This window comes from Phocoena sinus, chromosome 7 (genome assembly GCF_008692025.1).
Source record: "Phocoena sinus isolate mPhoSin1 chromosome 7, mPhoSin1.pri, whole genome shotgun sequence".
Lineage (NCBI taxonomy): Eukaryota > Metazoa > Chordata > Mammalia > Artiodactyla > Phocoenidae > Phocoena > Phocoena sinus.
The window spans coordinates 44,452,351-44,467,246 of NC_045769.1; the positions used below are offsets into that span (position 1 = coordinate 44,452,351).

Consider the following 14,896-nt stretch of genomic DNA (forward strand, 5'->3'; position numbering starts at 1 on the left):
ATCAAACTAGCTCTAGTTTTGTCAGCCCCGATTCTCCGGAGTCTAGTTTGGGCCCTGCAGGCACTCAGTGCTACACCCACAGGCTCCCCACAGCTGCTAGCGACAGCATTCCACTTGGACTGAAACTCTTCCCAGAACCCAGAACCTGCAGTCCTTGTCATTCTTGATGGACCTTTCCCAGGCTCACAGCAAAACTTGTCTGCTAGGTGACAAACTGATCCATACAGTGGTTAATTCACAGCCTGTGGTTGTCCCCCTTGGACAACATTTTTGTATTTTAATAAGAGTTTTCAGTGGGCTATATTATTCTCACTATTATTCTCACTACACCACCACAACACTTAAACAACACTTGCTATGGGCTTAAAATGTACTAACTCATTATTCCTCACAACAGTTCTCTGGGGTAAACATGATTACTTTCCTCACTTTACAGATGAGGAAACTGAGGCACAAAGAAGGTAAATAATTACCCCAACGTCACGTAGGGAATATGCAGCAGAGCTGGGATTCAAATCCAGACAGTCTGTGCTCTTAGCAGGTCCTGCCTGTCAACCCACCGTGCCGCTACTAGACAAAGAGGTCTTGGGCCTCGAAGACTTTATAGTTGACAAGGTGAGCCCAAAACACAAGGAAGATTTAAATGACAAGTCAGAGGAATAATACAAGAGAAGTCACAGAACACTGCATAATTAACCAAAAATGTTACTGATAACAGGGGTGCTTCTGGAGTTCAGAGTAGAGAGTCCAAACTCCAGATGGGAGTTGTCAAGAGAATGAGGGACTCAACTTGAACCTTGAAAGATGTGTACGATTTGCCTTAGACAAAGGATGGAAAAACTACTCCAGGATGCGGGAAAGAAAAGACAGCAGGAGATCCTTACAAGGTTAATACTGGGGCTGAAGGGCAAATGAGGCTAGCAAACAACAATAGATTACAGATGCCCTCAAGTATCAAGCTGAGGGATGACTGGGTAGAATACAAAACACTACATTAGAGAGTTATAGTGAAGATAAAGACATGCTTTTTTTTTTTAATCCCACAAGCATGAATTTAACACCAACCATTACATGGGATGCATGCTTGGTGATCAATAATTCAAATGGTGTAAAGACGTAGTCCCTGCTATCAAATCCAGTGGAGAGAGAGAGGCAGGGGTCTCTCCACAACCATAACCCACTGTGCCAAATGTTAAAATAGGTGCAAGCACGGGTGACACAGGAATCTCTGGGGTGGGGCCTTAAGGGGAGCCTTAGCAGATGAGTAAGCGTAACCCACAAAGGAGGACCATGGAAGATGCTGATCAAAAAAGGCCTTCTGCACAATGCCAAGGGGTTCCTGAGTCGGGAGTGAGAGACTGGCCGAGATACGGATCCTAGCTCGGCCACTGTTGAGTTCTGTAGCCTTGGGAAAGCTTTTAATTTCTCTAAGTCTTACTCTTCCTCATATACAAAATAAGGAACATAATAATATTTTTCCGTTAGGGTAGCCGTGAGGATGAAAAAGGATAATGTGTGTTGAGCTCTTAGCACAGTGCCTGATACATAAGAACTTGTGCGTATTATGTATTTTGAGTATAATGGGGAGCCTCCAAAGAGAATTGAACAGGAGAGTAGAAGGGCCACATTTGTATTTTACAAAGATCATTATAGCTTCAGTGTGGAAAACAGATTGGCAGGGTTCTGCCACTGCAACCTCTACTAAGGATTCCCTAACATCTGACCTTCTATTTTAGTGTAACACTAATTGCAAATACTGATATCCTGTGATGGAATCATTTTAGACAGTACTTTATGAACTGAATCTAAGGTAATTTTTTATAACATCTGGAAATAGAATAAACTTGCAGTATTTTCCTAACTCCTTCCTCTACTTCTGAAGATTACTCCCACACCTGAGCTGTTGCATGACGTAGGGGTAATTTTATTGCTCTTTTTATAGATATTTCCTGTTTGCCCAACTAGATTATAAACTCTTTGAGGGAGGAATCCAGTACTTAGCATACTGCCCTTTACTCTTGTAAGCTCTCAATAAATATTGGCTATTTTTGACAAATACCTGATGGCAAAATACACATAAGATTTTACTAAAGCTTAAGGTGACAGACATTAATTTTAGGAAGTGCAGAGAGAAGTCTCAGTTGCTCTCCTGGCTTTGACAAAGCACCGCCTCTTTGAAAAGCCTCCCTTTCCTCATTGTAAAATGGAGATTAAAAACACAAACCAGACTTAATTAACTCTCAGGGGGGTTCTAGGGCTTAAATGAAATAATGTATGAAAAAGCATTTTTCTAACTCAAAAGCAACGTAGCAACATTCGGTGGTGGTGGTGGCTGTGATCTCATTCCAGGGTATGATATTTCATTACAATGCTGGGCCTTATTTTGCAATCACTCCAAAAGCATTCTTCCCAAGTGTTTTCGTAATCCCTGGCACCACCCTTGAACCCTAGAACCCAGCTAGCATTTTATCCATCACGGCTCATGAATTTACATCCATATCCATTTCCACGACCACAGCCTAGCTAGGAGGTGGGATGGGTGCACAGGCTTATTAGAGAACACATTGTTGGATTATGGACTAGAATGATAATTAAGTATCCACGGCAAGAAATAACTATTCATTTAAAATAGAGCCCCCTGGGACTGAGTGAACTGATGAGGATGATTATAATTTTTGTGACTTTCTGTTTGAATAATAAAAAAAAAATCCCACAAGCACTGAGGCAAAAAATATACAAATCAATTTTCACTGCAAAGTAAAGGAGCTGTTACAGTGGAGGATTACTGGACTGAATGTCAATATTATGACATAGTATGAGTGTGTTTCCTGTTTGGTAATTGCAATCACTGTTGCTTTTGTTGTGGTCATCCATTTACAATGCTTGGTGTCAGTCTATTTATCTCTTGTAAAAATAAAATACAGTGTGTGTGTGTGTGTGTGTGTGTGTGTGTGTGTGTGTGTGTGTGTGAAAAAATAAAAAAATAACCAGGTGTCTTTGGGCAAGTTATGTTACCACTCAGGTCACTGTCCACACCTGGGAACAGGGGCACAAGCCCAGCCTATTTCACTGGGCAATTAAGAAGATTGATTGTGCTTAGAAAGGGTGTCATGTCATAACTAAGAGGGTGAGCACTAGAGGCTGAAAGATCAGTTTTGAAGCAATTACTAGCCACATGGCTTTGGCCAGGTTTCTAACCTCTTCACCTCTTAGGTTTTACATTTATACATCTGTAAATCTCATTCGCACTAAACTCTTAGGATTGCTGCAAGGAATAGATGAAAACAATGCATGTGACAGGTTAATAGGGCTGGTACATGGTAAGCTCTTAATAAATGGTAACTTTAAGAAAAAAATAAAAAAATAAAATATAGCCCCCTGGGACTTCCCTGGTGGTCCAGTGGTTAAGACTCCGCGCTCCCAATGCAGGGTGCCCGGGTTCCATCCCTGGTCAGGGAACTAGATCCCGCATGTCCCAACCAAGAGCTCGCGTGCTGCAACTAAAAAGATGCCGCAGGCTGCAACGAAGATCCCGCGTGCCTGTGCCGCAAATAAGACCTGGCACCACCAAGTAAATAAATATTAAAAAATTTTTAAAATATAGCCCCCTTAGGAACACTTTAATTGTATCTGTAACATAATAAATGTGAAAGAAAGGAGACGAAGCCCCACTCTAATATATTTCCCTTCACCTACTAAGATGGTAAAAAGAACAAATTATTTCCATGGGGGGTGGGGTGGGAGCGCAGGGGCATGGCATAGACTTTAACCCTAAATGTGGTTTTAGTAATAAAAGCCAAGGGGGTTTTCACTTTCACTTTGTGGAAGACACATTTAAATGTCAATAAAAAATTTGTAATGTAGGTCCTTAGACCTTATCAACCATCATGAAAGCAGATTTCTATTTATTCGTTGTAGGCTTTTGATTAAATATTGTGCCAAGAGCTTACAACATAAATTTGAAGCAGGCCCCTGAACCTCATTTCCTTCTGTCTCTCAAACTTCCTAATACTACCAAATGTCAAATAGATAGCTAGTGGGAAGCAGCCGCATAGCACAGGGAGATCAGCTTGGTGCTCTGTGACCACCTAGAGGGGTGGGATAGGGAGGGTGGGAGGGAGACGCAAGAAGGAGGAGATAAGCGGATATATGTATAGCTGATTCACTTTGTTATAAAGCAGAAACGAATACACCATTGTAAAGCAATTATACTCCAATAAAGATGTTAAAAAATAAATAAAATAAGCCCAGTGTGAGGAACAAGTAACAGTTCATAGTACTGCATGGAAGAAAAAGGTTTTTAAAAATATATTTATATCTTGTTTCTGCAACTAAAAAAAAAAATCCAATAGGTGTTGAAAATAGGAAGTAAAATTAATTGAATATGCTGCTGCTGACACTGCATTCATTTGTCAAGAAGGAAAACAATGTAAGGATTTAAGGGGGCCACAGAAACTTTGTAAAAATAGAACCAGTGCATAGTCATCTCTCTCTAAACCAAAATCAATAGCCAGACACGGCAATGAAATTGTTTGTTTAAAATAACCAACCTCCTGAACGGCCGGGTTTCCAATATTCCTTGTACTTCAATTGCTGAAGCTTAGAAACCATTTCCCCACCGAAATAATCTTACAAATAGGGGTGGTACTCAGATTACTGAACCAAGAGTGCCAACCTCAGTGCTACAAAGCGCATAACTTTTAAATTGGGGAAAATTCTTTCTACTTTTCAATCTGGAATGCCGGCAACAGGTCTCAAAAGACAAGCCCACCCAGAGCTTCCCTACCCACTCCCCTCCAGCCATGAGCCACAGAAGTGGGCATGGACTCACCAGCCACTGGCTTCCTCCAGGGCAACAGTTCTAGCCTGTGGGAGCCGTGGAGTTACTGCCAGTGGTCTTTGAAAGCACTGAATAAATGTGTCATACATACATGTTCCACTCATTTTCCAATGTATATTGATGCTACCATCATACATCTATTTCTCTAATAAATGTTTATGCAATTCCTATTAGCTTTCCAACATTACGCAGTTTCTCAGATTGAGAACCCTACAAGTGCAATTATTTTCATGTGGGAGCCTGAGAACTATGCTAGCATTGCAACAGTGTCTTCAAACACCTTCTAGGTAATAGAACAGGTACCGGGTTAGAAGAGAAGAGAAAGAGGGAAGGCTGGAACCTGGTCAGCACGGGCACAGGCCACAGTGAAAGCAGAAGCCACAGCAAGTCACCTCTTGTCATTTGAAAACTGTCTCTATTATCAAATTATTTACAATTTTAATGATTATAGACACAATTTTTGTTTCTTTGCCAAGAAGTTAACACAGAAAAATCTCAGCTTTTCTTTTTCATTTCTTATCTTTTCGAAGTATAAAACAAAGGCTTTTTTAAAGATATTGAAAGCTATGTTATTTACTTAAAGTTTCAGATTTTCCTCTATAAATTATTGCGTGCTATACTTGAGAAGCAATTTATACAGAATATATATGAGTAAAAAAGAAATTAAAATTCTATTAAAATGTTTTTTGGTTTATTTTTAAACCTAGTTATGTGAATATCTGTTCTATACACACAGACACACATTCAATTTTTTTTTCAAATCTTTTCAGAAAAGGACTTGGGCAAATGCAATTAGTATAGGACTATGGGTCCAAAATCTAAAAATACTAGGAACACAGGAAAAGTAGACTGTGGAAAAATAAGAATTATAATGAGAAATAAAAATACAACTCCAGGTATTGGTACTGTAACACTGGGTTAGAGCACCAGTACACATATTATATATGTAAAATAATGCTATATTTATAATGGGTGCTTGATAAATGCTTATTCAACAAAAGACTGGCATTATTATGTAGCTATTCTGGCACTATTAAGACACTGAGAAACTTAAGAGGCTTAAAGAGTATACAGTCTATCTATCAGACAAGGCGTTCTAAACAGAAATTTATAGGTGTTTCTTTCTCAGACATATCTTTTACGAGTTTATAGTCTAGATGAAAATACAGACCTCAAAGTTTAGGATACATTCTTCTATAGACATGTAGCTACTGTCAATGACTTTTCTTTATATCCCTTAAGCACACTATAGTCTAAAATAATCATTTATATCCTAAGCACATTCCAACATATGTAATCTAAAATTATCTTGTTTCTTATGCTGAGAGGTACCAAGTGCTATCAGTTTCTTTCAGAAAAAGACTTATTACCTCGCCCATTAAAGAAATGAGATACTTCAATAAACATGCCATACCAATATTTTTGAAAATGAAAATATTCAATGCTGGTAAAGATGAAGATCGATAGTCACTCTCATTAACTAAGAGTAGAAGTACAGTCTTTCTAGAAGACAAGGATTTAAGTGTATGGATGTTTACCATAATGATCAAAACTGAAACAAAGTGAGCAATCAGTAACAGAAACAGTTAAATAAATTATGGTATGTCCACATGAGAGAAAAACAGAAACTTACATCCACAGGATGGAAAAACTGAAGTTAATTAATAGAACTTAAATAGAATTAATAGAATATGGGAAAATGCTCATGATTTGTGCACTGCATTAAGTGAAAAAAAGCAAGACACAAACCTGTATGTATTGTAAGAGTTTATATTTGTAAATCTATGTACTTCATACAAAATATACTTTAGAGAAAGATATGAAAATAATACCAAAATATTACTAGGGGTTATCTCTCAGAAGTAAAATTAGGAGTTACTTTAATTTTTTCTTAGACTTGACTGGATTTTTCTCCAATGAGCATATATCACTTTTAAAATATATGTTTGGTTAAGAATGTGCCTGCCAATGCAGGGAACACAGGTTCAAGCCCTGGTCCAGGAAGATCCCACATGCTGTGGAGCAACTAAGCCTGTGCGCCACAACTACTGAGCCTGTGCTCTAGAGCCCATGAGCCACAACTACTGATGCCCGTGTGCCACAACTACTGAGCCGCGCACCTAGAGCCCACGTGCCACAACGAAGAAAAGCCACTGCAACGAGAAGCCTGCGCACCACAATGAAGAGTAGGCCCTGCTCGCCGCAACTAGAGAAAGCCCGTGCGCAGCCACGAAGACCCAATGCAGCCAAAAAATAAAATAGTTTTTGAAAAAATAATAAAATAAATAAAATACATATTGTAAAGGCATTATTTGAAATACAAGGTATCTGAGTGATAACTGGGACACCCTTGACCCTGTAGTTCCTGAAAGGTCACCTGGAGTTGCTCAGCTGAAGTCTGCCTATCCTTGTGCTGTTCCTGCTCACCAGCAGGAACAAGTGAAAGGGCCAGTTACAAGAGCTCGGAGATACTTTTTTTTTTTTTTTTTTGCGGTACACGGGCCTCTCACTGTTGTGGCCTCTCCCATTGCGGAGCATAAGCTCCAGACGCGCAGGCTCAGCGGCCATGGCTCACGGGTCCAGCCACTCCGCGGCATGTGGGATCCTCCCGGACCGGGACACGAACCTGTGTCCCCTGCATCGGCAGGCGGACTCTCAACCACTGCGCCACCAGGGAAGCCCTGAGATACTCTTAGAGATATTACACCTTCAAAACACAGGGAACCTCATTAATGGGAAATAAAATTTAAAAGTGTGTCATTTTACCCCTTTGATACTCTTTTATTCAAACTCCCTCATAAAGGTGAGTGTGGGGTCTACCTGTTCATTAGTTAAACACAATTCCACAGAAAGCATTTTGAAATAGAAGAAAGAAGGCACCCCACAACAGCTACAGAAGCTTGGCTATGGTGGATCACATCAGTGCACTTCTTTAAAAAGTCATAGAGTGTCCACGTCGCTCTGTATGGTTCTGCTTTAAGTGTTTAGTGTGGGGCTTTGGGGCTTGGCTGTGTTGAGAAAGGCCTTATTTACCTTGGGCCAAGTGTGTTCTACCTTAACCTTGGGCCTAAAAAAGCCCAGAGCAGTTATAAGAGAAGAATTCGCCACATGGCTTATAGGGACTCACTCCTCCTCTGTTCTGGGGCTCAGAGTTCCTCTGGGAGTCCTGGACTCTACTGCTCCATTTCCGTTCTTCACCCCATAGTGGCCACGTGGGGAAAGTGGGGTGGGGGGCACCCAGGTCTCTCTACAGAACCACGCAGGGAGTTACTACTAGCCTAGGCTTCCCGCGCACTTTCACCAGGCACAATTAACCACAAATCAAGTTTGTTGAGACAACACCAGTTCCTCTTTCCAATTTCCCTTTTATCGCCAACAAATCCACGCCAGAGCTCCCTCGGCCACTGCTGACTCATAACGTCCCATCTCCCTCTCCCCCAAGTTCCACTCTTGGTCTCACATCAAAACATTTCCTCAGAGTCATTCAAAGCTGGACTTCCCTGTTTTCTACTTGCACATCATTCCCTGAATTTGTCTCCCCTACTCAAACACAGGCCAGAACAAATGTCAAAAAAGATGTCTCGGCCATCCTTTACTCAATCCTCTCTTATATCTCTGGAATACGGTTTTTGTAAGAGCCTAGATTTCTTCCTATCTTTGCCCCATTCTCTCCCATTCCTAAATACAGCAGGACCACCAGGTCACAAGGTAATACAGGCCAGTCATTCACATTTCCAAACCTTAACATCTCTTCAACACAATCATCAGCACATCTATGGCTCAGCCATATTCACATTACAGTGGACAAAAGCAGATGAAAGCTACTTTTAATACACAACATTTGGGGTACTTTTTGTTGGTGCTGAGGTAGCGGGGTGTGTGTGTGTGTGTGTGTGTGTGTGTGTGTGTGTGTGTGTGTGTGTTTGTGTGCTATTTAGAGCCACAAACTAGCAACCAGAGTTGCAATAGCTATAGCAGACACATATTAATATACAGGTTCAAAGTTTAGGTGTTCCACATTTTTTATTTGTTTTGGTTTGGTTTAGTTTTCTATTGGGCTCCGCGCCAATAAATCAATATCTTAGCAAATGGCTCTGATAGTCTCCAAAAGCTACCCAGCCAAGTAACTTAATTTAAACAATGCCATTTTACAAAGCAGTAAATAAGTGTCTTATAAATACAGAGAAGGAAAACCAGCTACAAAGCAAAGTTACTGAAACCCAACAATAGGGCTAAGTACTGGATAACATGTCATTCAGGATTTAGGACAACAAATCAGGCTGACACAGGCATTCTCACCCTCCAAAATGCCAGTAAAGTAGAATAAATGGCCAAAGACAGCTAATGTTGGGTAACTAAACATGGAGGAATCATATCCAAATGGAACGTTCCTGATGGAGACATTAAGGGTGTTTTCTTTGCTCCACACAGAATTCACAGCAGATGTGTACGTCTGCATTTCCCAGGAATCCAAAATGCTGTGCACTGGGAAATGACACATTCATTTTGCTTTGAGGAAAAGGTTTTACAAAAACTGGCTTTGTACTAGGGTAGGATTTTGCACTTGACTTCTGGGTTTAAAGAGAACCTACTGAGCAACAAAGTTTCCTAAATCAAAAGCCTGAGATTTCCCTCAGCCCAAAACATAATTAGAACCTTAAATGAAACGTTGGATGACACCTAAAATTGTCAGAATATCTCTTCTGCAAAATAATTTTACAATTATGTTTTTCTCGTTATTGCCTATTACGTTTATAATGAACCAACCTTATTCACTTTTCCTTTGGGTACAAAACACAAGGAAGAATGTGTTTTCTTGATTCTGAAAAGTCTGAATGTATTTGATTCTGGATTTCTAAGTCTGAGCAGGGAAATGTATTAATTTTTAAGGATTCTAAGCAATGATTTTTACTAGTATTACATAAAACAGAATTGTGGGATTTGTATGTATACATACACATCAGACAAGATTATGTACATATATGCACATGTATATGTATCTATACATATATGTTTATATATGCATCAGACTAGATTAACTTGACAACTTCCTGCTCCTGAAATTATGTTACTAAAAATAATTACACCTGAAGTCATCCAGAATGCCGCAATTTCAGGAAGTGACACAGCAGATAAATTTATTTCTCCTACTCCTACCTTCTACATAAAGAACAATTATGCTTCCAAAGACAGCCACCACTAGCAAGAGCAGGAAGAAATTCTTATCACCCTATCCAGCAGGTAAATTGGAGTGTGTGCACCAAAGCATTCTCATTGGTTAGGAAAATTGGGAGTGCTGTAGAACACCCTACAGATACTGTTAGAAAAGGTAAAACTTAGTCATTCAAGACTGGTCACCCTTTGCTCCTACACATGCAATTCCCAGAATACTACCTTCCTCTTTGATCTCCTCAGTCTCATATTTCACTTCTCTAACATTACAGAGTTTAGGCACATTCAATATTTTTCTTATTTTTTATTAAGTGAATCAATTCTATTCCTTTTGTTTCTCTTTTTAGTTTCTATAATAAAATAACAAATGCTTGTTGCAAAAAAAAAAAAAAAAAAAAAAAAGCTTTTTAAGCCCAAACATAACTTTATACGGTAAAAAGTAAAAGTACCCTCTTCTCTTTACCATCTGAACCCACTTCCTTCAGGAAGCCACTGTCAACAGTTTGGAGACAACAAGGTATACGTGTGCTTCTTTGATGGTTTGTATATAAATCTCTTCCTTTTTTCACTTACCATATCATGATTTTTTCCCAGGACAATGTGCCAAAGCAGCTAACAAATACATTTACATCTATTGCATTTCTCCCTTTCCCTACAATGAGACTGCTAAATCAAGATTTACTGAATATCAAAAGAAGTCAAACAAAAAACCTGTCAGCCTAATACTAAATATATCTGGTTATATGCATTTTTACACTTGCCTTCAACCTAAAAATGGTGAGAACAAATGGGTAAACATACATGCATAAATATATATGCACTATATAGATTATCTTACACAGATAAATGTTAACATATGTAATGTATGTATGTTGAAATGAAATTAATTTTCAAAGGCAAGAAGCAAAGGAAGGCACCTGTGTAGGTGGTGAGACTTAATGGGTCCTGAATAGGGAGGGACACCGTGTGGAAATTTCCTGGGCTTTGGAGCCAGAGACACGGGGTCAAACCTAACTCCACCTCTTACTGATTATGTGGTTTGTATAAGTTCCTTAACCATTCGAGCTTCCTTTTCATCATCCATAAAATGCGACAAGACTTATCTTACAGAGATATAGAAATTAAGTGTTTAAGATGGTGTCTTGAACATACTAAGTGCTCAAAAAGTGCCTTATTACTGTTAATAATCCAGAAACTATATATGCTAGACTTGGTGATCCAATACCTCATATCACCAAATACCTGCAAACCTTGCTGTTTCGTTTATCTTTGTGTTTTGGTTTGCCTTCATGTTTTTACATTTACCTTATTCATACAGATACAGAAAGTGCCGTAGAAATAAATTACTATAAACATGCTTAGTAGCTTTAATGCATTATTGAAATATGATCCTTTCTCCTCCTACTCCCCCAGGGTGTCTTGCCCAGGGCTCAGCAGCAATGTCCCAGCTTCCTCCTAAAAGCAATCTTAAGTTTTACAAGCCATCTGACTACCACAAAATAACTGAAAATATCTTCCGTGTCTGCTGATGACCATCAGCTTAAAGTGTCAAAAGCCGACCTTCCCAGTGAGGCGACTTCCTATCCTCTCCTTTTACTTAACAAGGCTATCAACGATGCATGCACCTTTAGCAGACTAGTGGCCACGTCTTGGGGAAGAGATGCTCTGCAGACACCAGAGGCCTACCAAAAACACATCTGCTTTTATCACATGTCGTTGGTCAACTGTACGTCCACCCACCCTTTACATTCATTTATTTTGAAAAGGTTAGATTTCCAGAAAATCCTAAACTTCTAGAACAATTAGGGGGAAGCTTGACCACTGTACTATCCAACCATCTCCTTTTACAGGTGAGAAAACTGAGGCTCAGGAAGATGTGACATGCCCAACAGCATAAAAATATTTAGACACCAGTTGGGATTAAAACCTCAACTCTTCAAGGTTCTTTTCTACTACTAATAGGCAAGATTTTATCTGTTCCAGTAGCTCTGTAAAATGTTTAATTATTAAAGATTTTCGGATGAAAGGAAATGTTTGTGGTTGCGAATATATGTGGGAGAGGCGAAATGCACCGTGTGCTGGCCTTACGGGTAATGAATCCACCTGCCTGTCCACGTGCAGATGGGATAAATGAAGGGGAAAATCGCATTTGGAATTTTTCACCCTCCTACTTAAATTTACAGGGAGCCGTGTAGGGGACACAAAGGACCCCAAAGGACTAGAAACCCCGACTGTTATCTCAAAATGGCTCTAGGGACATGTTAGGCCAGGCTGAAGTAAAGCAGTTCGGAGGCGGGGAATTTCTCCCAGGATGATAGCAGGCAAGGGGAAGAGGTATTTTGCGTATTTATTCACCTGGGTAAGCAGACGCTGTCAATTTCCTCCTCTTGCCACCCAAGGAGCTACGTCCCTGCACTCGGATTGTCTGGTGTTCTCGCCTCCCTCTTTCTCCCGAGGACGGTTATGGCAAGGGCGCGAGTGCGGCCGGGCCGACAAGGGCCTGGGCACTGGGGCGCAGCCCTCACCCGGCGACGGCTTCCTTGGGCAGCGCCTTTGTTTTCCCGACTGCAGTTACGTTTGCGGAAGTGCTGCTCGCGCTGGGCGCACCGGGGGTGCAGGCTGTAGCTGCCCTCAGCGCCCCAAAAGATGACAACCGACTCGGGATCCAAGGGGAGGGAGACAGTAGCGGGCGAGCGGGGCTGGGAGCGGAGACACCCCCCCCACGCCCTGGGGCCGGGCCCCTCCTCGGAAGCCTTTCAGCGACTGCAGGTGTGCGCGCCGCAGGGTGCTCCTCGCCCTCCGGCCGGGCCCGGCCCCTGCAGGGGAGCCCAGGGTGGGGCTACCCCGCCGCCCCGCCGAGCGCGCCCCCTTCCCCCTCGCGCCGGGCTCCGACTCACCTGCGGCGGGCGGCGGCGGCGGGAGCTCAGCGGCGCGGGGCGCGGGGAGCCATCTCCCCCGGGCACGGGGCGGCGGCTCCGGGCGCCGGGGCGGCGGCTGTCGAGACGGCGCTCACCATCTCGGGCGGGTCACTGGTTCCTCGGGAGCTGCGGCGGGGCGGGGCGCGGCGGAGGGATGCGGGCCGGTGGGGGGACCGGGAGCGGCGAGCCGAGCGCACCGGTCGGCGCGACCTTCTCTCCTCCTCCTCCTCCTCCTCTTCCTCTGGCCTGGGCTCCGCCGCTCGCTACCGGCTGGACCCGTTTCAGGGTTGAGCGCCGAGGACCCGCCGCCAGGTGCAGCGCTCCGCCTCCTGCGGCGGCGGCGGATGCGTCGGCGGCTGCTCCTCCCGGCCTCCCGCCAGCCCTGGCGGCCCCGGGGAACCCGCCGCCCCAGCCCTGCCGGGGAGGCGCGCCGCGAAGGGGGAGAGCAGACGCGAGGGTCTATCCCCAGGTCCCCGCACCCCGGCTCCCAGCTAAGAGCCCCCCACCCCGACCCCAGGCAAAAGATGCAGGCCTAGCTCCGGGGGGAGGGGGCGGAGAGTAGATGGCCGGCTGGTTGGGAATTGTAATAATAATAATAACAACAGTAGCAGCAACAATAATAGCCATCGTTTGTAGGGCATTTATTCAGTGTCAAGCAGAATGCTAACACTATTAATGCGTTGCCTCAGCGTCTCTCGGCCAGCGGTGGCTGTGGCCGACTGTCCTCAGTTGACCCGGGAGAGAGGAGCTTGGCAAGAGACCGGAGGCAAACAACCAGGGTTTCAGGACTCACCGGGGAAGGGCTGAGACTAAAGCACTCTTTCAAACTGAGAAAGTGCTGCGAAGTATCTGGCAGCTTGCTGAAGAGTGTGTCGCATCTGTAACGCAATTACAGTTGTATTTCTGGTTAGACACGCAGAGAGGGTGGGGAGAGTGGAGTTGGCTGTAAAAGGTATCATTCCTTCAGCAAGTATTTTTTTGGGTGCCTGTAATGGGCCTTTGGGGTGCCAGATCCTGTCCTCAGGGAGCTTATCGTCTTGTTCTGGGAATAACAATAATAATGGCAGCTAGCATCGATGAACATTTCTCATACATGAAACACTGTTTAAGTACTATTTAAACTTTACCATAATCCTAAAAGTATAAGTACTATTATTCCCATTTTACAACTGAGGAAACCAAGGCTGAAATTTAATGTGACTAACCTAAAATGACTAAATAGTAAAAGGGTGAGAAGTCCTTTGTCTCCAGTGTTTAAGCTCTTAACCACGAAATCATACCGATGAGAATTTTATAGGCCCTGAAGCTTTAGGATTTGAGGTCCCTCTTTAGGAAGAATAAAACAAAATTACAAAGTCACCGTGGCCCCTCCTGGAACCTACAAAGGGTCCCTGGGTCCCTGAAGTTTATGCTCCATTAACCTCATGATAAATCCACTTGCAATACTGATAAAAGCAAACCGATGAAAAGCAGTGAGTGCTCAAGTTTCAGATGAAAGAGATTAAAGTGGTTGTTGGACTCTGAGATTGACAGATTTTGGTCTGGTGTGGCCTGGAGACATCTTCCCCTGCAGTATTTGGAACTGAACGGCTCATAAAGTACCCAGTTGGTAGCTGTCATAATAGAATTATCATCCTTCTTATCTGTCCAGATATTAAAGAAGCAACCTTTTGAAAAAGAAGGAAAAAGAAAAGTGAACAGACTCCAGGTCTAATATGATTCAGGTTCTCTCCTGTATACAGAAGGAGGGCAGGAAGGAGCGGGCGGGGTGGGGCGGGGGTTTGTTCTTAACCTACAGCTGCTCAGAAATGGCTCCATGTTGAAAAGTGAAGCCAAATCAAACTAGAGGTTAATGCTGGTTTCAAATAGGACAGGGTAGCCTCCAGGGTCATCACAGCAGAAAATGTTGTTTTAATTGGCCTTATTAGGGCAGGATTTTTTTTTTCCTGGTGGCCCCTTCCCTTTT

General features: G+C 42.7%; 1 protein-coding gene across 2 annotated transcripts in view; it reads right to left on the reverse strand.

Moving 5' to 3' along the window:
• Positions 1–13,205, reverse strand: part of MFSD6 (major facilitator superfamily domain containing 6) — a 74,879-nt gene extending 61,674 nt beyond the window's left edge. Inside the window, exon 1 of one of the 2 annotated variants that reach the window (XM_032636849.1) lies at positions 12,910–13,205. The gene's annotated coding sequence lies outside the window, so the exon portion shown is untranslated. Of the gene's footprint in view, positions 1–12,367; positions 12,561–12,909 lie in introns of those variants that run through there. The other variant, XM_032636850.1, reaches the window with a different exon arrangement.
• Between the last annotated feature and the right edge of the window lie 1,691 nt (positions 13,206–14,896).